This window comes from Nycticebus coucang, chromosome 7, assembly GCF_027406575.1.
Source record: "Nycticebus coucang isolate mNycCou1 chromosome 7, mNycCou1.pri, whole genome shotgun sequence".
Lineage (NCBI taxonomy): Eukaryota > Metazoa > Chordata > Mammalia > Primates > Lorisidae > Nycticebus > Nycticebus coucang.
Window position 1 is genome coordinate 90016985 of NC_069786.1, and position 26182 is coordinate 90043166.

The window sequence follows — 26182 nt, forward strand, 5'->3', positions numbered from 1 at the left end:
TGATTTCAGTATTTCACAATGAGATAAAAACAAATTACCATATCATTTGCATATTGCTATGTTGATATCAACAATGCCTTTTACCCTCAATTGTCCCACAGACTGACTCAACTTAATCTGTCCTCCTTTGAGGGCATAGTTTTGGAATTCAGCCACCGAGAGTTTTGTTCTGTCTAGAGGCAGACTCTTTTTAGTTGTTTTTCTTCCTGGTTCTCTTCGGTAAACCTGTTGTTTCACAGTTTGGCATAAATCTCTACTGAAATAGCAAGTCTTCTCTTACTTGTTATCCTCCAAATCACCCACTACTTTTGGGAGATATCTTAGGCAAAGACTTTCCTATACTCTGTTTGAAAGAAAGTCAGCTTCTTAGGGAAGAGCTTGGGAGCTCTCTGTTTGATAGCCTGCCTTTACCCTTAGCAAATTCTCTAAGCCCTGGCTCCAGTGTTGGAAGTAGGAGCAGTGGCAGACTCCTATCTGATTGATTGTCCTGCTTTAGGAGCTGAGGACTGGGCTGGTGAGACAGCCACTGATTGTCTGGGCTTGCATCCTCGAATGTGGAAACTACAAGTGGGCCAGAGAAGGTGTGTTAGGACCCTGGCATTTCCAATATGAAAATAGAGCCTGTGCATACACACCCTCTCAGGTGCACTCACCAGAAACTTAATCCCTGAAAGAGGCAATGAAGAGGTGGGAGAAATGGGATGAAAATTGGTAATATTCTGTCCCTTCCAGAAATATAAGACATGGCATGACTGGAATGTGAGCAGATAAGGGGTTCTATGTTTTTGAATGAGCTTGGAGTGGAATTTATGTTATGCAGAGCAGGAAGAGGGGTGTGGATCATTGTTCACATTTCTCAAACTATCCCTGCTTTTATGGCACTACGGTAGGTTTTCTGAAATAAATGTTTCTTCACTTGTATGTTCTGAAAACATAAGCATACAACAAGCATTAAGTGGTTGGATTTTTCCTCGTATGTTCACCAGTTTCTCTTGGACTTATGGTCCACACAATTCCTTGTAATTAATGCCATTTGATGACTGGAACTCACATGTACCTACTTTTGTTTCTGTTTTCTGATTATATTAGAATGAGCATCATAAAGACGTTTAAACAAAAGAAAAACGTATTTTCCCCAGGCAATTAAGAATCTGATAAAACATATTTAATTGTCCTTTCTCCATGACTGAGAGCAAACCCTCTGTTTTCAGTAAACCAGAACAATGTAAGGCATTAAGACATTGCATTATCTCACTGTGTTTGTGTGTGTGTGTTTGTGTGTGTGTATGTGTGTGTGTGTGTGTGTGTTTGGGGGTGTGACTGTGCATGTGTTTGGCTCTCTCTTCCCCACAAACTTTTTATTTTCTTGAAGGCATGATAATGCTTGTTCTTCTTTGTATTGCCTGATATATATCGCCACATCCCCATTGTAGGCTTCAAATATACTAGTCATTTATTTAATAGATAACCACAGTCTTGCTAGATGTGCGTCACTATAACTAGTTTTTGGTCTTGTATAAACACGGACTATTACACTTGGAAACAATCTAGACTAATTTGGAAGGGAAGTAAATTTTGGTTAATTTTCAACTGAAGTTACACAAAACACATTGCATGCTGTGAAATTCTGTCACCCAGTTTTTCTTTTGGAATGTTGATGTGACTCTCCTTAGTTGAGTAATAACTGGGGCTGAATGACAATACCAACAATCTCCTTATCCTTCGGGCACACTTCATTTTCTTGTGCTTTTATTGCACTTCACAGACAGACAGTATGTTTTATGCAAATCAGAAGTTTGCGGCAACCCTGCATTAAGGAAGTCTATCGATGCCATTTTTCCAACAGATGGTGCTTATTTGTGTCTCTCTATCATATTTATATAATTCTTACAATATTTCAAATTTTTCATTATTGCTATATCTACTATGATATGTTGTGATAAATGATCTTTAATGTTACTATTGTGATTGCTTTGGGGCACCATGAACTGTGCTCTATTAAGATGGCAAAGAATTGATAAATGTGGTGTGTGTTCTAATTACTTCACCAATTATCCTTTCCCCTGCCTCTCTTCCTCTCCCTGGGCTTCCCTCTTCCCTATGATACAACAGTATTGAAATTAGGTTAATTAAACATTCAATGGTGTCTAAGTGATTAAATGAACGGAAGAGTCATACATCTCTCACTTTAAATCAAAAGCCAGAAATGATTAAGTTTAGTGAGAAAGGCATGTCAAAACCACGATAGGCTCAAAGCTAGGCCTATTGGCCCACTTAGCCAAGTTGTACAAGCAAATAAACTGTACTTGATTCTGGGCTATAGTTGTGATTTATCTTTCATATGAAAGTGTGAGTGATTATAAATGATTAAGGAGGGAAAGGTGGGGGATGGGAGGTGTGGAGGGAAGGTTTCATAGAGGGAAGGTAAACCATAGGATGACACCTATGAAGTGTATTGCAAGGGTACAAGTCAAATCTATCAAGTATAGAACATAAATGTCTTAACACATTGATTAAGTAAATTAGGTGAAAGCTATGATAATTAGTTGGATGTAACCACTCCAATTCATACAAAAAAAATTAACACATTGAACCCCACAAAGGCACAAATGTATTCATGATCTATGTGTACATGACTTAATGAAAGGAAAAAAATAATAATAAAAATATTAGAAAATATTCAGGAAAAGGAAATCAATGAAAATTGACAATACAACAATAAAAACACAGTATAACAATTAAAAAATAGAAATATCAAAAAAAGAAAAACTATTAAAAGTACTAGGCCAGTGAACACATGAATGATAAGAAAATGAAATAGCCTATTTCTGGTATGGACAAAGTTTTAGTGTCCTGTATGGAAGATCAAACCAGCTGTAACATTCCCTTAAGCCAAAGCCTAATCCAGATCAAGATCCTAACTCTCTTTAATTATATCAAATCTGAGAGAGGTGAGGAAACTACAGAGAAAAATTTAAAGCTGATCCCAGGTTGGTTTATGAGGTTTAACGAGAGAAGCCATCTCCGTAACTTTAAAGTACAAGGGAAGTAGCAAATGCTGATGTACAAGCTATGGAAAGTTATCCAGATCTATCTAATGTTGATGAAGTTGGCTATGGTAAACAAAATAATTTAAATTTAGATGAAACTAAAGAAGAAGATGCTTCTGTTGGAAGAAGATGCCACCTAGGACTTTCATGTCTGTACAGTTCAAGCAATGTCTGGCTTCAAAGCTTCAAAGGACAGGCTGACTTTCTTGTTAGTAGCTAACAAAGCTAGTTACTTATAGTTGAAACCAAAGCTCATTTACTATTTCAGAAATTCTAGGACCTTGAAGAAGTATGCTAAATCTACTTTGCCCATGCTCTATACATGGAACAGTGTGGTCTAGATAACAAACCATTGATTTAAAGCATGACTTATTGAATATATTAGACCCACAGTTGAGATCTATCTCTCAGAAGGAAAATAAAAATTATTTCAAAATATTTCAGGTCATTGACAATACACATGGTCGCCTGAGAGCTCTGTGGAAGACGTGAAGAGTAAGGTTTTCATGCTGCTAATATAATATCCATGTACTCTTTGCAAAAAGGGGTAATTTTGACTTTCAACTCTTATTATTTAAGAAATAGATTTTGTAAGGCTTTAGCTGCCATAGATAGTGATTCCTCTGATGGATCCGGGAAAATTATACTGAAAACTTTCTGGAAAGGATTTACCATTCTAGATGCCATTAAGAACATTCAAAACATAGGAGGAGGTGAAACTATCAACATCAATGGGAGTTAGAAAGAAGTCAATTCTAACCTTTATGGATGACTTTGAGAAATTCCAGACTTCCTTGGAGGAAGTAAGTGCAGATGTGAGGGAAATAATAAGAGAACTGGAATTACAATTGGAGACAAATGAGGCATTGCTTCTTACAGACGGGAAAGAGACATGGTTTCTTGAGATTAAATTTGCCATTGAAGTTGCTGTAAATATTATTGAAATGACAACAAATGATTTAAGTTATTCCACAAACTTAGTGGATAAAGCATATGCAGGGATTGAGAAAATTGACTCAAATTTTGGAAGTTGACTGGGATTTAAATGCTATCATACAACATCACATGCTACAGTGAAATCTTTCATGAAATAGAGTCAATGATGTGGAAACTTCATTGTCTTATTTTAAGAAGTTGCCATAGTCACCTCAACCTTCACCAACAACTACTTGATCAGTCAGCAGCCATCAGCATTGAGACATGAGCCTCCACCATGGTCTTAGAAAAGATTGTGACACTATGCTCAGAGGATCATTAGTATTTCTTAGCAATAAAGTATTTTAATTAGGGTATGTACATTGTTTAAAGACATAACATTATTGCACATGTAAGTCTCAATATAACTTTCATATGCCCTGGAAAATCAAAAAAATTGTGCCTCTTATCTTACTGTGGCAGATATCTGCTTTACTATGGTCAATTGTAACATAACCCACAATGTCTTTGAGGTAAGCCTGTACAAGTTCAAAAGGAACACAGATTCCCATGGACACATATACAAATTAAACATTTTTGGATGAAAAATTAGGTGGCTCATAAAACAGATTCACCCATATAAAAACCTTATTAAGTTGATATAATTTTCAAAAATTACCTCTTTTGGACGTATGCATTCTTAATAGATGGTGCTAGCTTTCACTTCAATAGGTAGCTATCCTCTTGAAATCATATTTAATAAAACTACATAAAATAAAAATTAGGTGATAGGAAAATTAAATTATACTCTAGTGCTTCCAGTGAAAATAGTTTTAAGCTGTAGAGTCAAATTTACTGGCAGGAGGATTCTAATAGAATGCAGGAATCACCAGTACAATGTTAAGCACAGTAGGAGTTTAACAGATACCAGTTAGACTCAATGTATTATATTTGCCCCAGGTTACAAATGCTGGGGAAAAAAAAAGTATTATCCTTCCATTCTTTCTATAAAAGTCTAGAAAAAGCTGATGGTCTGATAACCTTAAAATATGGTAATTGGCCTAGAAAACCTACAAGCAAGTTAAAGGTAAGGTGAAAATCTTTATTTTAGTATAAAAATAGGGACAACCCCAGTTGGGAGATTTTAATTCAAGTAATCTCTATCAGAATATTTAATTTTTTTTGGCTTCTTTATATACATTAGAGTAAGCTTAAATACTGCAAAGGCACTATTTAAATTATTGTATGAGATTTTAATGCCCTTAAAATCTTGAAGGTATTTTTTTAATAAATTTTGTTGGCTCAGTGCCTGTGGCTCAAGTGGCTAAGGCTCCAGCTACACACACCTGAGCTGGCAGGTTCAAATGCAGCCTGAGCTGCCAAACAACAATGACGGCTGCAACCAAAAGTGGCCAGGCATTGTGGTGAGTGCCTGTAGTCCCAGCTACTTGGGAGGCAGAGGCAGGAGAATTGCTTGAGCCTAAGAGTTGGAGGTTGCTGTGATCTGTGATGCCACAGCACTCTGCCCAGGGCAAAAGCTTGAGTTTCTGTCTCAAAATAATAATTATTATTATTATTATTTTTTTTATTATATTTTATATATCTATAGCAACCAAACATGATAAGGGAACAACAAAACTTTATGTGTCTTCTAAACTATATACTGTTTAATATTTTTGTAACAGGTAAAATATGAAAACATTTAAAAATTATATTTACTTTCTGGGAGGCCAAGGAAGCTGGTTTACCTGAGCTTACAGGTTTGAGACCAGCCTGAATGAGTGCAAGACCCTGTCTCTAAAAAATAGCGTGGTGTTGTGGTGGATGCCTGTAGTCCCAGCTACTTGGGAGGCTGAGGCAAGAGAATTGCTTTAGCTCAAGACTTAGAGGTTGCTGTGGACTATGACATTAAGGTACTCTACCAAGAGTAACAAAAAAAAGAAAATTATATTTACTTTAACTTATTTATAAAAACAAATACTTCTTTTGCCACACATGCACACAGATTAGCTCCTTCAAAGAAATAGCACTGCAAAATTAGAAAGAAATTAAGGTCAAAAAGCATTGTTAAAATTTTTGTGATGAAAATTTAATTCCCAGTGAAATACTGTTGGGAGGTAGGATCTTTTGAGGGATATTTAGATCAGTAGAGCTCTGCCTTCATGAATGAATTAATGTCATTATAAAGGGTTTTGACTGGGGGACTTCACAGCTTTGGGGCCATTTGTAGCTTACACATTGTGAACACACAGAGTTCTTTCCCTCCAGAAGTCTCAGCATCAAGGCACCATCTAGAAATCAGAAAGGAGCCCTCACCAGCAGCAACTAGTGACTTCCCAATTTTTAGAGTTGTGAGAAATAAATTTTTATTCTTAAAAATTACCCAGGTATTCTGTCAGAGCAGCCCAACAGAGGAAGACAAACATATACCTCTAAATCCCAGCTGTAAAACATACATACTACAAAGTTATATATTAAGTTTTCAACTTACTTTGTAATAATCCTTGCTTCTAACATAATTACACACAAATTAGAATAATTTTCCTATTTCATATTAACCCTGAGTGTAAGAAAATTATAACAGTATCCAGGACAGATATGTACGTCCAGCATTGTGTGCAGATGAAAAATTCAGTTAAAGAAATTAAGGATCATGTTATCTTAAAAATAAAGTCCCCTCATTTTTTTTAAAGAGAGAAAGAATAGCTTAGCTTCTCTTACTGTACTTAAATGAAATAATAGAATAAATGAAGCTGTATTTATTTGATGTTTCTAATTTAAAAGCAATAACCACAAAGAAAAAAAATAGATTTTAATGTAGGTCACAAACCTGTAAATAAGAGTTCAACTCTATACAATGATATTATACCTAAATTCTAAAAACACACTAGACTAGTGTAAGCATACACATTTCAGTACCAAATTCAATCTCACTTTACTGCCAATGTTCAGGATAATTATTAAAACTATAAAACTATCATTTTAATTCTTAAAGATCTCCTCATTTGAATAAGAAATCTATATCGTTACTTAACCACTGATTTAATGAAATATTGATACCCTCTTATTTAAAAACTCTTTTAGGGTAGATTTAAGGTATTTGTTGTTGTTACAGGGATAAATTTTATAGTGGTGAAATCAGAGCTTTTAGTGTACCTGTCACCTAAATAGTACACATGGTACCTGATAACTGGTTTTTCATAGCTCATTCCGGCCTCAACCTCTCCTTATTTTAGCCTTCAATGTTCATTATACCACTCTGTATGACCACGTATACTCACTGTTCAGCTCTCACCTATGACTACATGAGGTTTTCATTTTTCTGTTCATGAGATAATGGCTTCCAGTTCCATCCAAGTTGCTGCAAAAAACATATTTCTATCTTTTTATAGGTGAAATATCCCTGACATATAGATATAAAATATAATATTACATATAGGCAGGGGGTACCAAAAATGCACACACATTTTATGAAAGGAGAGAAACTGTATGAAAATTCTGATACTCAACATATACTAATAATGTTTGTTATATATTTTGTGTGGTATCTCTGGTAATTTCAGAAATCAAATATGACTTGAACATTACAATTTTAATACAGATTTTTCCTTACTTAAAATATGTATACATTTTTGGTCCCCTCTGTATATATGTGTGCATACCTCTATACACACACCACATTTTATTTTTATCAACTCAAGAGTTGGACACTTTGATTGATTCCCCATCTTTGTAATTGTGAATTGTGCTGCAATAATCATGTGAACATACATGTATTTTTGATGTAATGACTTTGTTTCCTTTGGTGATATACCCAGGAAGAGGATTGTTGGAGTGAATGGTAGGTCTTCCTTTAGTTCTTTGACAATTTGGCGTACTGTTTTCCATAGAAATTGTACTAGTTTACATTCCCACAAATAATGTCTAAGCATTCTCTTTTCATCACAACATCTATTGTTTTTCAACTTTTTAATTATGGCCATTCTGACAGGAATAAGGTGGCATATCATTGTGGTTTTAATTTGGATTTCCCTGATGATTAGTGATATTGAATATTTTTGCATATGTTTCTTGAACATTTGTACGTTTTCTTTTAAAAAGTGTCTGTTCATGTCTTTTGCTCACTTTTTAATGTTTATATCTTGCTGTTCTATTTGAATTTTTTTGTAGATTCTAGATATTACCCCTTTGTCAGATGGATATAATTTGTGGCTATTGTCTCCCATTCTATAGACTGTCCATTTAATGTGTTGATTATTTCCTTTGCTATGTAAAATGGTTTCATTTAATTGAGTTTAATTTATTTATTTTTATCGGTGCTATATTTGCTTTGGGGTCTTATAAATTCTTTGCAAGGCCCAATATTCAGAAGAGTTTTTCCTAAGCTTTTGCTTTGAAATTACATTTAAGTCTTTATTCCCTCTTGAGTTGGTATTTGTATGTGGTGAGTGAGATCTGGTTTAATTTTTCTGCCTGGGGCTGTCAGGTTTCCCACCACCATTTATTGAATGGAGTGTCCTTTCCTCTGGGTTTGTTTTGTATGCTTTGTTGAACATCACTTGGTTGTGGATTTACATGGTTTTATTTTAGGGTTTTCTACTTTGTTCCATTGATCTGAGTCTACTGTTGTACCAGTCCATGCTGTTTTGGGTACTATATCCTTGTAGTTAAGTTTGAAATTGGTAATGTGGTGCCTCTATATTTTTTCTTTTTTCTGGTATTTGCTTTGGCTATTTGGATCCTTTTGCAATACCACATGAAATTTAAGATTATTTCTTTGTAATTTTGTAAAAAATTACATTGGTAATATATCTTAATGAAAATTACACTAAGCAGTAAGTCACTTTGGGCAGAATAAACATTTTAACAATATTGATTCATCAAATCCATGAGCACAGGATGCTTTCCCATTTGCTTTTGTCATCAGTAATTTTCTTTATTATTGTTCCGTAGCTCTTCTATAAACCTTTCACCTCCTTGGTTAAGTATATTCCCAGACAGTTTTCTTTTGCAGTTATTATAAATGGTATGTAGTTCTTGATTTGATTCTCTACTTGGCTGTTTTTAGTGTATTCAAATGTTGATTTAAAAGGCTGAGTTATGTACATTAATTTTTTAATCTGAGACTCTATTGAATTTATTGATTCTAGGAGTCTTTTGGGTCTGTTAAGTATAAGATCTTACTATCATCAACAAACAAGGATAATGTGACCTCCTCCTCTCTGCTTTGAATTCCCTTTATTTATTTCTCTTGCTTAATTTCATTGGATAGGACTTCCACTACTGTTTTTATTGTAAATGATGAAAATGTGCATCTTGTCTTGATCTACTTCTTAAGAGGAATTCTTTGAAATTTTTCCCATTAATATGTGCTTGGCTGTAGATTTGTCTTATACGGCATTTATTATTTTTAGGTACATCCCTTCTATGCTGAGTTTTTTTTTTAATGTTTTTATCATGAAAGGATTCTGGATTTTTTCTCACATGGTTTTTCTGCATCTATTTGATCAAAATATTAATCCACTGCATTAACCACAATCAATTGTTATTCATATTTTCCATATTTTATCCATTATAGTTAAAAAATCTAAAAATGTTCAAGGTTTTTTAAAAAATTATATAGGACCATCATTTTTAAATAGAGCTAAAGGATACATTTCAAATACAATATAGCTAATTTATGTTAGAGAAACATTGATAAATGTTGCTAATTGCATACAGTGATATAATCTTCACCACTATCAAGGTATAGAACAATTTTATCACTAACAAAATTTCTCTTGTCCCTTTCTGTAGTTAATCCATATCCTAACATCCAACTCCAGAGGAACATTGATATAGTCATTTTTCCTTCTAACTTTTTATCTAGTGTTTGATTTTATTAAATTTAGCATGTCTTTGAGGCTCCTCCGTATTCTTGGATGTGTGACTACTGTGTTCATTTTTATTACTGAACAATATTTTTAGTTGTTTCTCCATTCATCCATTAGTTGATGGACATAAGTCATATCCTATTTGGCTATATTACTAAAGCTATAAAGAATAGTTATGTTTAAATTTGTGTATGAACTTCTGTTTTCATTTGCGTATAATCTATGACATGAAATATCTGGGCTACATGCTAAGTGTATATTACCTTTGTGTCATGCTAATATATTATTTTCCCCAGTGACTACCATGATTCCTACCAGCGTGAGTCAAAAACGCAGTTGTTCCACAACCTCAGCTGCAATTTGTATTGCCTGAAGTTTTAATTTTGTTATATTGGTGGGCATGGAATTGTGTTAACTTGCATTTAGCTGATGGTGAGAAGTATTGCATATATTGAATCTGCTTATGTTTGATTTATTTTAATTTGAAGTCTATATATAAATATGTTGGCTGTTTTTACTGAATTTTTATGATATTATTAATAAATTATTGGAATTCATTATATATTCAAGATTTTTAATGAGAAATGTTTTCCAAATAAAATTTCCTCTTATTAGGTACACTTTTAACTTTTGTAAATGTGTTTTTGAAAAAGAAAATTTCATAACTTTCATAAATTTCATTTATAAGATTTTATATACCATTCTTTTGTGTCCAGTAAAATATAACTTTTTTTAGCCCAAAGCCTTGAAGATTTTAAATCAGTATTGTAACAAATTTAGCTCTGCTTTTCAGTCTATACTTCATTTTTAAGTTAAATATTAGTTATAATGCAGATATAAAATTGAGTTGTGTTTTTTTCTATTTAAATACCTTGATAATATAGCACTGATTTTTGGAAAATGTTACCTTTCCCCTGTTCAATTACTTTGATATTTTGTTGAAATTCTTTTGCTGACATGAGTATGGGGCTATATAAGAAAGTTTCCTTGTGTCCGAAGTTATTCTCAACATTTGCCCTCCATTTCTAAACAAACACTAGTTTACTTTCTGTTTCTAATATTTGCATGTCCAGATTTTTTTACATAAAAGGAACCACATAATCTGTCATATATGAATTCCTTCAGTTAGCATGATGTTTCTGAGTCTGATATTTATGATGTATCATAAAACAATATTTAATTCCTTTGAAATCCTTAATAATATTCAATTATTCCACATTTTTGTTTATTCAGCAGCAAGGAAGTATTTGAATGATTTTATTTTTTCCAGTGAAAAAATCTTTGCCTATAGTTCGTTTCTTCATTTATTCATTTTTCCATTCAAAGGATTTAATTTGTAATTCAGTTTATTAATATTGAAAAAATGTTTTTTGTTTATTTATGAGTCAGTTTTGTTTTTTGTTTTTTTGTTTTTGGCTGCGGCTGGGTTTGAAACCACCACCTCTGGCCTATGGGGCCCAGGCCCTACTCCTTTGAGCCACAGGCGCCACCCCATGAGTCAGTTTTTATAATTGTAGTCTATCAAAGAATTTTTCTACCTGATCAATATTGTCAAATGCATTATCAAAAGCATTACTTAATAATATCCCTTATTAGTTTATTATTCTTTTAATGTCTGTAGGATCTGTAATGATACCATTTTTTAAATTCAGTATATTGAAACTTTTCCCTTTTTTCTCTGATTAGGCTATATAGAGTTTCATATTTATTTGATGAATCTTTTTTGAATTTTATGAATTATTTTCAAAGAATTAGCTTTTTGCTTCAATACTTTTTTTCATGGATTACATAGAGGTATAGTGTGTGGTTTTCAAATAATTGGAATTCTTCTAGGTATTTGAATGTCATTACTTTATAATGTAATTTATTGTGATTAGAAAATATTTTTTTTATTACTTTAATTCTTTTTTTTTTCTTTTTTCAGTTTTTTGGCCGGGGCAGGGTTTGAACCCACCACCTCCGGTATATGGGGCCAGCGCCCTACTCCTTGAGCCACAGGCACCGCCCTAATCTTTTTAAAATTAGACCTAATATACTCTGTATTCTACTAAAATTAGCATGTACCCTTGAAGATAATGTGTATTTTACTATTGTTGCAAATAGTGTCCCATTATATTAACACAGTTAAGAAAAAAATGTTGCCGGGCATGGTGGCTCACAGCTGTAATCCTAGCCCTCTGGGAGGCTGAGGAGGATGAATTGCCTGAGCTCACAGGTTCGAGACCAGCCTGGGTAAGAGCAACACTCCATCTCTAAAAAATAGCTGGGCGTTGTGGTGGGCGCCTGTAGTACCAGCTACTCGGGACACTGAGGCAAGAGAATCTCTTGAGCCCAAGAGTTAGAGGTTGCTGTGAGCTCTGATGGTATGGCACTCTACTGAGGGTGACAAAGTGAGATTCTGTCTCAAATAAAAAAAAGTTTCATAATGTTATTCAAATTTTCCATGTGTTTACTCATTTTAATGAAAAAGCAATTGTTAATTGGATTTTTATTTTTCATTACATAATGTGTTTTTATTTTCCTATTATTGCTTTAAGTATCTGTTCTTTTTCGTTCAGTAATTTGATATAATTTGATGTATGTATCATGGTGTAATCATTTTTGTTTGCTGTTTTTAAAGTGTTTTGTAAATATATTTTAACCTATGTTTTAATAATTTGACCATCAAATTTGCAAACAAACTTTCTTCCCCCTTTTCATTCATCTCTTCTTTAGGAATTTTGATTGCACATACATTAGATTGTTTGATTCCATCTAGGTGTCTTTAAGCCTCTGATTTTGTTTTCAGTAGTTTTTTTCTCTTTTCATCTTGAACACTATCTAATCATTTATCGCGTAACTCATTTATTCTTTCTTCTATCATCTTCATTTGAATATTTGCTCGTCTTTAGCTTCCTTGGTCCCCAGGCAGAGAGACAATTTTTATTAACTCATATCTTAATTATTATTACTGTGACCACCAGCTTCCCTGACAATCATATTTAGCCTTCCTCCCTCCCCTACCTATGATACAACATTTCTCCTCAGAGCTTTAGCACTTTGTTTACTCTCTGGTACTGTCAGATAGTCATATTTTTTATTCTGTTGAGGTTTTGTGGTCATTTTCTGCAAATGAGCCCCCAGTAGTGTCTAAATTTTTTATTACCAGATTCCAGAAGTATGAATACAGAGGATACCAAAAAGGTATGTACTTCCTGAAAGTAAAGAAATCCTAGGAAAAGAGTGGGGATATTTTTTTCTTAAAAGGTCACAGGAGAAAATCTGAAATAGTTCCCAATGACCATAACTGGAACAATTTGAAAAAAGTATATGATGTAATTGATGTAAATATGTATTTGTAAAAACAATTGGTAAATGAAGAGCAACTCTTCTTTAGAAGTAAATTTCAATAAACATGGAAATTATGATGCAAATAGAAAACATTATTAGTATAATTATTATTATACTACTAATAATAATTATAAATAATGTTTACTATATTACCATAGTAATAACTATTGCAAAGTACCAAATGTTCATGTAAAATCACTAGGTGGAAATTTAATCAGAAAGAGGATATTTTCATGGTCTTCCCTAAAATATTTATTCAACACAAGAAGAAAATTAGTAACTTTAAAGAGGAGAAACAGGTAAACATAATCTTAACCACATGATCCATGCAAACATTATCAGTAAGACATTGTAACATTGCATAGCACCTGACTTCATGCACTGTTAATTAAGTATGGTGCTCTGTTACTCAAAAGTGTGTCCCCTTAAAATGGTAGTAAGAAAACAACACAGGAATCCAAAAGAGGGGAATTATACAAAATAAATGCCTCCCAAGCTTCAAAAGTATCAAGTGAAGAATACAGTCTCTTGAAAGTCAATGGAAGATGAGAAATTTTCACAGCTTGGGGAAATATCTGAAGAAACAAACACTGTTAACAAAGTCTGATAATTAAAAGGAACATCAGTTTCTGGGCTAGATATTGACAGAGGAAAAGGATATCTGGAAAGGTGGATAATATCCAAATAAAGTCTTCAGTTATTAGGAGTATAACAATGTGAATACTTTGGTTTTTATAATATTGTTATGAAAGTTATTTATTTTAGATAAAATTAAATGAAAGATAGAAGGAACTCTGAACTATTTTACAACTTTTCTGTAAATCTCTCAAATATTTGATGTCAATCTAATTATAGTTTTAATATCTTGTATGTGTATAACTTTGAATAAATCATGTAAACTCTTTGAATATAAATTTATTCTTTTATAAAATAGAATAAAAGACTGACATATATGACTGCTGAACTTTCTTTTCTAATATTCTGTGAGCATGGTCTCATGTTAATGATATATGGAGGTTTCTATTAAATATTATTAAAATAATGAATGAATAAGTTGAGAAAGTGATTGATAGACCTAATAGATTACTCATTCATTGATAATATAAAAAGGGAATTCAATTCAGCACATACCTAGGCATTTTCCAGCTTTTTTAAATGGATCTATTATTTTACTCTATTAACAAAATAATGGACACTGAAAATGTTTGCATAAATACTAAAAATCTTAAGTACTTCAAATTATAAATGTTTTTTTTATTTTTAGATGTAGCAATATATCTATTAATAAGACAGTGGATCAACTTCATATCATTTAAATAATATGGGATGGCCTTTTTTACATATTGCAGTTAATAAGTTTTACAACAAAATGTATTAATAGTATGCATACACAGTGTTGGAATTTTATATGTGCAACATTATCATGGAGTCCTTGTAAACATGGAGATCCAAGTGTTTAAGGGAAGGAAATATTTAAGTAATATTGTAATATAGTTTTGATTTTTCAGAAGGGTCTAAAAACATAAACTATGCATTCTTTGGCATCTAGTTCCTTTTATTTTATAAGATGTATTCAAAATTCAACTATTTCGCTGCATGAATCAATAGTACACTCCTTTTCCTCACTTAGAGATATTTTATTGTCTATGTATACCCCAGGTGTTTATTCATTCACCAGCTGACAGGTTTGCATATAGTTTGGAGTAGTTAGGAATAGAACTGCTGCAAATATTTGCATATAGGTTTTGAGATAAGAAAACTTTCATTTCTCACTTGTAAATACCTAAACGTTGGATTGCTGCATTATGTAAATGAAGATTAAACTTCATAAGAAAACACCAAAATGTTTTCAAAAAATATATTTTTATCAACAATATTCAAGTATTCTTGATGGTTTCAATCACTGCAAGCAATTAAAATTACCAGGTATTTATTTTTTATTTATTGCCACTGTAAAAGAAGGGTAGTGGTATCTCTGTGGTTTAATTTGTATTTTCCTAAATAATAATACTGAATATAGTTTATCTGATTATTTACCATATATTCATCTTCTTTGGTAAATTGTCCTATTTGATCTTTAGGCATTTTTTTTGTAAACTTCATGTTTTAGAGCAGTTTTAGGTTTTGACCAAAGCTGAGCAGAAAGTACAGAGTCCCAAAATTCCCCTTTCCACACATACATCGGTATCCTTTCCTACCCATTAGAATAGGTAAGCCCACAGTTCTTATGCACAATAAACACAAGTATAAATAATTAGTACTCTAGCATTTGTTAATGCTTTCTGTACCATAACTTTGCACAATCACTCATGTACAAATGATGAAAGTTTGATCATGTCTAAAATGTTGCTGTCTCTAACATGGGATATATTAAATCAGTGTAAATTAATAAAATCTACAAGGACTTCTTGAAACAAGATTTGCACAATATTACACCGCTTGTTTCTATTAGAGCTCTTCCATGGATCAGTCACTATAGATTAGTTAATTTATGGTAAGGAAATTAGAGATGAACTATAGGGAATTGTTGGCTATGCAACCAAACTATGAAACTTAAGCAAATGTATGGTTCATGTATATCCATCTCCAATCCACACTGCTAACTCAATCACTCTATTATAAAACAAATAGACATCACAGTTCTAAACATATTTTTTGTGAGAATCTTGCAATGTGAAAATCTTATTATTTACACCAGAGGATATTGTAATTAGTGGTCCAATTTACTGGAATTGGTGTAATTTTTGAGACAGGGTAAAAAGCACAATTTTGGTTTTTTTTAATAATTAATTTATTTTTTATGTTAAATCACAGCTGTGTACATTTGTGCAATCAAGAGGTACAGTGTGCTGGTTTCATATACAATCTGAAATATTTTCATCAAACTGTTCAACGTAGCCTTCATGGCATTTTCTTAGTTATTGTATGTAGACACTTGTATTCTGCCTTTAGTAAGTTTCCTCTGTACCCATTCTAAGATGCACCTTAGGTGTGGCCCCACCTATTACCCTCCCTCCACCCTGACTTCCCCCTTCCGTCCCCTCCCTTGGCCCTTTCCCCATATTCTTGTGCTATAGTTGGGCTATAGCCCTCATATGAAAGCTATAAATTGGCTTCATAGTATGGCTGAGTACATTGGATACTTTTTCTTCCATTCTTGAGATACTTTGCTAAAAAGAATATGTTCCAGCTCCGTCCATGTAAGCATGAAAGAGGTAAAGTCTCCATCTTTCTTTAAGGCTGCATAATATTCCATGGTATACATGTACCAAAATTTGCTAGTCCATTCGTGGGTCGATGGGCACTTGGGCTTCTTCCATGACTTAGCAATTATGAATTGGGCTACAATAAACATTCTGGTACAGATGTCTTTGTTATATTGTGATTTTTGGTATTCTGGGTACAAACCTAGTAAAGGAATTATAGGATCAAATGGCAGGTCTATTTTTAGGTCTCTAAGTATTTTCCAAACATCCTTCCAGAAAGAACATATTAGTGTGCATTCCCACCAGCAGTGTAGAAGTGTGCCCTTTTCTCCACATCCATGCCAGCATCTCTGGTTTTGGGATTTTGTTATGTAGGCTACTCTTACTGGGGTTAGGTGATATCTCAAAGTAGTTTTGATTTGCATTTCTCTGATGATTAAGGATGATGAGTTTTTTTTCATGTTTCTGTAGATCATGTGTCTATCTTCTTTAGAGAAGTTTCTCTTCAAGTCCTTTCCCCATCCTGAGATGGGATCACTTGTTCTTTTGTTGCTCATACGTTTGAGTTCTCTGTGGATTCTGGTTATTAAACCTTTACCGGATGTATAACCTACAAATATTTTCTTCCTTTCTGAGAGCTGTCTGCTTGCTTTACTTACTATGTTCTTGGCTGTGCAGAAGCTTTTTAGTTTGATCAGGTCCCAGTAATGTATTTTTGATACTGCTTCAATTGCCTGGGGAGTCCTCATAAAATATTCACCCAGGCCGATTCCTTCAAGAGTTTACCTGAACTTTCTTCAAGTATTTTTATAGTTTTTGTCTTAAGTTTAAATCTTTTATCCATTGGTGGTCTGTCTTAGTTAATGGTGAAAGGCGTGGGTCCAGTTTCAGTCTTTTACAGATCGCCAGCCAGTTCACCAAGCACCATTTGTTAAATAGGGAATCTTTTCCTCACTGAATGTTTTTTAATTGGCTTGTCAAATATCAAATAATGGTAAGTAGCTGGATTCATCTCTTGGTTCTGTGTTCTGTTCCAGACATCTACTTCTCTGTTTTTGTTCCAGTACCATGCTGTTTTGATCACTGTCGGTTTATAGTACAGTCTCAGGTCTGGTAGCGTGATTCCACTTGCTTTGTTTTTATTGCTGAGTAATGTCTTGGCTATATGAGGTTTTTTCTCATTCCATATAAAACGAAGTATTATTTTTTCAAGGTCTTTAAAATATGACAATGGAGCTTTTATAGTAATTGCATTAAAATTATATATTGCTTTGGGTAGTATAGACATTTTAACGATGTTGATTCTTCCCAGCCATGAGCATGGTATGTTTTTCCATTTGTTAACATTTTCAGCTATTTTTTTCTTAAACTTTCATAGTTCTCTTTATAGAGATCTTTCACATCCTTTGTTAGATAAACTCCCAAATATTTCATCTTCTTTGGCACTACTGTGAAAGGAAAAGAATCCTTGACTATTTTTTCGGCTTGGCCATTGTTGGTATATAAAGGCTACAGAATTATGGGTGTTGATTTTGTAGCCTGAGACATTGCTGTATTCCTTGATCAATTCTAAAAGTTTTGTAGTAGAATCCCTAGTGTTTTCCAGATATACGATCATGTCATCTGCAAAGAGTGAAAGTTTCATGTCTTCTGACCTTATGTGGATAACCTTGATCACCTTTTCTTCCCTAATTGCAATGGCTAAAACTTCCATTACAATGTTAAAGAGCACTGGAGACAAAGGGCAACCTTGCCTGGTTCCTGGTCTAAGTGGAAATGATTTCAATTTAACTCCATTCAATACAATATTGGCTGAGGGTTTGCTGTAGATGGCCTCTATTAGTTTAAGAAATGTCCCTTCTATACCAATTTTCTTAAGTGTTCTGATCATGATGGGATGCTGGATATTATCAAAAGCTTTTTCTGTATCAATTGAGAGAATCATATCGTCTTTATTTTTTAGTTTGTTTATCTGCTGAATTACATTTATAGACTTATGTATATTAAACCAGCCTTGAGAGCCTGGGATAAATTCCACTTGGTCATGGTGGATACTTTTTTGATGTGTTGTTGGATTCTGTTTGTTAGGATCTTATGGAGTATTTTTGCATCAATATTCATTAGTGATATTAGTCTATAGTTTTCTTTTCTTTTGGGTCTTTCCCTGGTTTAGAGATCAAAGTGATGTTTGCTTCATAGAATGTGTTGAGTAGTATTCTTTCTTTTTCTATATTTTGGAAGAGATTTAGTAATATAGGTATTAGTTCTTCTTTAAAGGTTTGGTAGCATTCTAATGTAAAGACATCTGGTCCTGGGCTTTACTTTTTAGGGAGATTTTGTATAGTTGATGCTATTTCAGAACTTGATATAGGCCTGTTCAACTTTTCCACTTCGTTCTGGCTAAGTCTTGGTAGGTAGTGTACTTCCAAGTATTGGTCGATTTTTTCAGATTTTCATATTGCTCAGAGTAAAGTTTCTCGTAATATTCATTAAAGATTCTTTGAATTTCTGAGGTGTCTGTTGTTATTTCATCTTTACTATTTCTGAATAATGAAATTAGAGATTGTACTCTTTTTCTCCTTGTTAGGTTGGCCAAAGGTTTATCTATTTTATGGACCTTTTCAAAAAACCAACTTTTGGATTTATTGATCTGTTGTATAATTCTTTGTTTTCAATTTCATTTAATTCTGATGTGATTTTGGTTATTTCTTTCCTTCTGTTGGGTTTGGGGATGGAATGTTCTTCCTTCTCCTGTTGCTTGAGATGTCCCATTAAGTTATTAACTTCCTCTCTTTCTGTTTTCTTGAGGAAGGCTTGCAGTGCTATAAATTTCCCTCTTAGGGCTGCCTTTGAAATATCCCAGAGGTTTTGATATTCGTCTCTTCATCATTGTATTCTTCCAAAAATTTGGGGATTTCCTCCTTAATCCTGTCTATAACCCATCTATCCTTCAGCATAAGGTTATTTAGCTTCAATATTCTTGTATGGGTATGCAGATTCCTGTTGTTATTGAGTTCAACTTTTATTCCATGATGGTCTGAGAACATGCAAGGAATAATTTGTATTTTTTTTAAATTTTCTGAGGTTAGATTTGTGGTTCAGGATGTGGTTGATTTTGGAGTATGTTCCGTGGGCTGATGAGAAGTATGTGTATTCAGTTTTATTGGGATGAAATGTTCTGTAGGTGTCTTTTAGGTCCAGATGTTGAATGGTTAAGTTTAAAGCTAAGATTTCTTTGCTTAGCTTTTTTTTGGAGGATATATCCAGCACTGCTAAAGGGGTGTTAAAACGTCCAACTACTATGGAACTGGAGGAAATCAAGTTGCTCATGTCTGTTAGAGTTTCTTTTATAAATTGAGGTATGTTCTGGTTGTGTGCATAAATATTAATAATTGAAATCTCGTCATATTGATTATTACCTTTAACAAATATGAAGTGTCCATCCTTATCCTTCCTTATTTTGGTTGGTTTTAAGCCTATTGCATCTGCAAATAAAATTGCAATACCTGCTTTTTTCTGCTTTCCTTCGTCTGGAATATAGATGACCATCCCTTCACCTAGAGTCTATATTTGTCTTTTAATATAAGATGAGATTCTTGTATGCAGCAGATATCTGGCTTGAGTTTTTGTATTCAGTCAGCCAACCTGTGCCTCTTTAGAGGACAATTTAAACCATTCACATTAATTGAGAATACTGATAAGCCTTTCGAGAGTCCAGTGGATATTTTTAATAGTTTTGTGACTGTAGAAGTTGGAATTTGATCAAAATTTTCTCTGTGGGTTTTTTGGTGGAGGATTACACTGTTCTTTATGGAGGATAGGTCTGAGAATATGCTGGAGAGCTGGTTTAGTTGTGGCAAATTTCTTCAACATGTGAATGTCATTAAAGTATTTAATTTCTCCATCAAAAATTAAACTCAGTTCATCTGGTTACAGTATCCTGGGTTGAAAGTTATTTTGTTTTAGGAGATTTAAAGTCTGAAAGGTTTCAGCAGAGAGATCTGCAGTTATTCTAATATTCTTGCCCTTGTAGGTAATGGTTTTCTTTTGTGTGGCTGCTTTCAGAATTTTCTCCTTCATATTAACTTTAGTGAAATTCATTATAATGTGTCTGGGGGATGTCTTATTTGGGTTGAGTCATGCTGGAGTTCTGAAACTGTCAGCTATCTGAAATTCAGAATCTCTTGACTTGTCTGGAAAGTTCTCTTTCATAATCTCATGGAGTAGAGACTTTGTACCTTGGGAAACCACTTCTTCATTTTTGGGGATTCCTATAAGACAAATATTGTTTTGTTTTGTTTGTTTGTTTTTTTAATTATCCCATATCTCTCTGAGAGAGTGAACTGTTTTTGCCCTCCATTTCTCTTCCTCTTTGAGAGTTTGGGAGCATCCGAGAGCTTTGTCTTCAATGTCAGAAATCCTTTCTTCTGCTTGCTCCATTCTGTTACTGAGGGATTCTACTGCGTTTCTCAGATCTTTGAGGGCTGCAACTTCTTGTCTCAATTTGTCAAAATCCTTGGTCATTTGGTCTTTGAATTCATTGAATTCTTGAGATATATTTTGGGTTACTGCTTGGTATTCTAATTTGATCTTATTTGTATCCAGATTCTGAATTTGATTTCTGACATTTCAGCAATTTGCTTGTGCGTGGGATCTTGTTTCTGCCCCATTGTTCCTTGATGGAGTTGATCTACTCTGATTATTCATATTGCCAGAGTTTTTCCTTTGATTTCATCTCATGATTGTTTTTCACCGTTGCCTCTGGCTGTCCTCAGAGTTGGGGTGGTGTCTCTCTGAGATTAGACCCTGGGGTGATCACTCTATTGTTGCTAAATCTTTGTAGGGAGAGACCCTGTGTAACTCTTCTGGGGCTGCCCCAGCCAAGGAGTTCTGGTGGTGGGAGCAGCTCCAGAGTGTGATACCCCAGATCCAGCAACAGGGTAGGGGGTAGTGCACACAGTTCTGGGAGTGCCTGGTGCCCAGTGACTTTGGCACAGCGGGCCCAAGTCTCTAGCAATCTCTGGACAGGAGAAGGGCTCCGAGCAGAGGCAGGGATGGCACCATCTGCCAGAATCCCTGGCCAGATGAGCGGGTGGTGTGGAGGCAGGGAGGGTACAAGAGGGAGTTCCTGGTCAGGTTGTGGGGAGGCTCTGCGGGCAGGGTGGTGTTCCTAGTGCAGCTCTTACCTGGGTCTGTGTGGGCGTAGCTCTTCCAGAGGTCAGGGAGTGTGCCAATTGCAGGTGGAAGGGCAGCTCTTCCGGAGGTCCTGGAGGGAGCCGATGGCAGGTCCCTGCAAAGCTCTTCCAGAGGTGGGAGGGTGCAGATCACAGGTTCGTCTCAGCTCTTCCGGAAGTGGGAGGGTGCCAATAGTGGGTCCCAGCGCAGCTCTTATGGAGGTCCAGGCGGGTGCTGATCATGGATCCCGACGCAGCTCTTCCAGAGGTGGCATAAGCACAATTTTGAAATTGAAAATATATCATTTAGCTAAATATTTGTATAAATGGAATCAGTAATGATATTACCATACTCAATGTCACACGAGGCATTAATAATTTTGAGTTCTTTTAGGAAATATGAATTGAAGAATATGAAAGTTACACTTCAGACTATTTACCAACTAAAACAGTTAATAAATGTACCTTTTTTTTTTCTTGAGACAGAGTCTGACTATGTCACCCTCAGTAGAGTGCTGTGGCATTACAGCTCACAGCAACCTCCAACTCTTGAGCTTAAGTGATTCTCTGGCCTCAGCTTCCTAAGGAGCTGGTACTATAGGCACCTGCCACAATGCCTGGCTATTTTTTGTTGCAGTTGCATTGTTGTTTAGCTTGCCCAGGCAGGTTTCGACCCCACCACCCTCAGTGTATGTGGCTGGCACCATAACCACTGTGGCATGAGCACCAAGCCTAAATGTATCATTTTTGACTGCTTTTGTTAAATGGCTGAATTAAAAACATACTTTTTTAAAATATTGCTTGTAAATATTTTTCTATATTATTCATTTCCCATCTTGGATAGTTTACTGTATTAAAGAAACATATTTCTTTATTGAACAAGAATCATAGTTATGGTAGTTTGGATTGCTATTGTGAACCTAAACACTATAATTTTAGCTGTAGAAGAGTAAGATTGTTGTCCCTAATATGATATGGAGCACAACATATTATTTATACTGGGTCAATGTAATCTCACTTTTCACAAGTAGTATTTATGTAAAGCAACTTCTTAGCAGTGGAATATAAACAGTTCACAGAGCCCCAAGAGGGCTCTCAGATGACGTTTTGTTGTTGTTGTTGTTTACAACCTGAATACATCCCCTCTTGATATTAATCTTTTCTATTACACAAAGCTTTACCAAACTCTTTTTCTACATTTCATTCTAAGTTGATAAAGTTAGATTAGGTTTCGAACAAAAGCTAATTTCTTCTTATTTATTTGCATATGCTTTTTCTCCACATAGTATTATTACAAATGAAAGTTCATCATCTACTATAGTGTCTCTGTATTTCAGCCTCAGCCAGTTGTCTGCTCAACTGATGTGTTACATTCTGAGCTTGTCTCTTCTCTGTCCATAAGACTTAAAACTGCCCTTTCTTCTCATATGCCTTATATGAAGCTATTTGTTTAACATATTTTTGTTGTTGTTGTTGCAGTTTGGCCGGGGCCAGGTTTGAACCCATCACCCTCGGTATATGAGGCCAGCGTCGTTTATTATAAATAAAACATATTTTATTTTTAATTATTAATTTATTCAATAAAATAAGTTTTCTTTTTGAACAATATCGTCAAATAGTAAACATATTCTTTTCCAGATTCAATATTTAAGTTTCTGGTCTCATACAATTCACTACTTCCCTTTGGACTTTAGTTTACTTACCGGTAAACTAGAAGTTTCAGTAAGATTCTTTGAAGGGTGATGTGAGTCAAAACTGGAGAAAGTTGTCAAGACTCTTTATGTAGGGAGTTAGATTACCTGGAGTTAGACTTTCTATGATTAATATTTCCCTTTAAAACTTTTCATTGATCAGGCATTATTACAAATATCTGACATATTGAATATGCATATTTAAATGTTTCCAAAATTTGCTTAGCAACAAATTTATTGTAATATATTTAACAGCCAAAGGAAAAGAAGCTCATAGAATACAGGAAGTGTATACACATGCACCTACATAAAAGGCTTTACAGATGACTAAACTCTAAAAGAAATATTCAGAATAGATTATACATTTAATATTAAACACCTTTTAGTAATACAAGAAACATTGCAGAAGCTGCTAGAGAAAATACTACTTTGACCAACATGCCATTCTCAAAGGAAGATTATTATACACTATGAAGAAAACATTGTGATATGTTACTATGTGAAGTGTCACAATAAATAATAAAAGGAATGTATCATTATAATCATTTTTTCAGAGATTTAAGGATGCATTAAAATATCATAAAAAGAAACATACAGAAAACTAAATTGACCAATAAATCTAAAATTATTATTTTTATCAATATTGTAACTATTTTCATCTAATTAATATGTAGGTTGATCCACTGAGACATTGTCTACAACGCCAGTTCAGTTGGTCACTTTAGATATTTACATTTGAGCATAGAAAGTCTGCAACAATTTTTAGCCATGTGTTCATATAATTAGAATTACTCTAAGTGTTTACTTGGAGTAGACTGAGGTGATTTTCTAATTTAATTTAATGTTACACTGAATATTAAATATTAGTAATGTATTTTGTGAAAAAATTATCTTTCATTGCACAATTATTATTTTTAATATATACCTGTTGTTGGTTCAATACATTTTTACCTTTCATTTTTATTCTAATATCTCTTGATTCCTTTTGGTATGAGTGTACATTTGCATAAGTATCTGAATGCCCACTTGCTTTTAAATGTGCTTTTGCTAGTGTTTTTATTTTTGAATTTGAACTCAGAGATTGGTCAATGTAAGAAAAAAGATTAAGAAATCCATTCAAAGAATGAATCCATGGACCAAGGACCTACTGAAGAAAGAAATTCAAGTAACAATGGGAAATACTCCCATGAACTAAATACCTCTCTTTATGTCCCACTTATCAACATCATAGGATTTATTAGTCAGAAAAGAGCACAGAAAAAGCACCAGAGTTCCTGGCAGAGGGTAAATCCCAAGTCAGAATATCTCCACCTGGGCCCTTTGTCTAGGGGTATAGATAATCACTTACTTGTGTCCTTTGGCAAGGATTTGGTAACAAATGAATGGACACAGTCCCTTCCCCTAGGGCAAGATGAATGATCACATCAATGATGGGATCCATTCCCTTCCCCTGGGCAAGGTGAAAGTGCACGAATTGCCCAGGCCTTGATGAGGATTCCTTGTTCATCCCTGAATGGGAGAACTCTAAATCACCCTTAGGTCTGTAAAACGCTCCCAGGGAAGTAGCAGGCAGAGGAGGGCTCTCTAGGGCTGAAGATGGTTCTGGGGTTGGCATGGGCAGCAGTTCGGGCTGTACCACAGTCTCCCTTAACTGACTAGGGACCCATTGGCTTCTGCCACTGGTTCCTCTCTGCAGCATTTGGTTCTCCATCCCTTACCTTCCTGAGGCCTGCTGCTCCAGGGCAGCAATGTGGAAGGCATGGCAAGTCCTCCCACATGGTCAAGTGTGGCCCCAGTTGGGGTGCCACACACCTGTATCTCAATCATTACACATTGTATAGGCTGGTATAAAAATATCACACATGCTGCATAAATACATACAACTATTATGTATTAAAAAAATTGAAAATATGGAGAACTTTATATCTTTTACATTTATCTGAATGCAGTTGAAATACATCCTTCTTAGGAAAGTATTGTAAGAATGGGGAAAAAAAATCCTATGTTCTCCATACTAATATAAAATCAACATATAAAAAACTGCATGCTCATAAGAACAATAAAACACTAATATAGCACCTTTCATGGTTTGGGGGCAGGACATGTGGTGGGATCTCACCTAATGTGCAGTTTGTGAGGGTGTATAACATGCCCCCTGGGTGAGGGGCTCTTCTACAAATGGAACTTTACCCTGGAAGTGAGAACAATGTAACCTAAAAATTGTACTCTAATATTAATTTGATTTAACTAAAAATTGTTTTAAAAAATTATAAATAAATAAAATGAATATATTTTTAATTGATGCCTTTCAAAAACCTGTTGTACAATGTAACAAAATATTTTATTACCAAAATAATGTACATATATACACACATAAAATTAATGAGCCATAAAAAGTTATCATTGAAAGATCTATCCTTCGCTGAGAGGTAAAACATAAATAAGCCAATACCTCTACAATGTTCCTTATTAGAAACATTGGAGATTATTTTAAAAAATATTTTAATAACTTCAATGCAGTTCAAACTAAAACACTAATATTTCTAATTACTTTTTAGAGAATAATTAGAATAGACCCTCAAAGAAACGTTTTATAAATGGAGAAAATAAGAAGGTATAGAGTTTATGTTTGTCCTATACCTACAACAATTTAAAAATAAAAAGAGAGAAAATTATTGTCATTTATATGTCCCCAAAATGCCTTAGTAAACAGAAGAAAAAATAAAACATATAAAAATAAGCAGACTCAAAAATATTTACATTTAAATATATTTTTAAGAGGAAAAGAAACTGGGTGAACACAACAGAAGAAATACAGTAACAGATTAAATATGCCAAGCAAAAATAAATATGAACAAGAATCCTCAAGGAAAGGAAAATGTATTAATTGCATTAACCTTAAAATAAGAGAACCTATATTACTATGAATTTTAAATAACATGT

General features: G+C 34.0%; 1 pseudogene; it reads right to left on the reverse strand.

Moving 5' to 3' along the window:
- Positions 1 to 24950, reverse strand: part of LOC128589747 (nudC domain-containing protein 2-like) — a 38726-nt pseudogene extending 13776 nt beyond the window's left edge.
- Positions 24951 to 26182: the final 1232 nt, after the last annotated feature.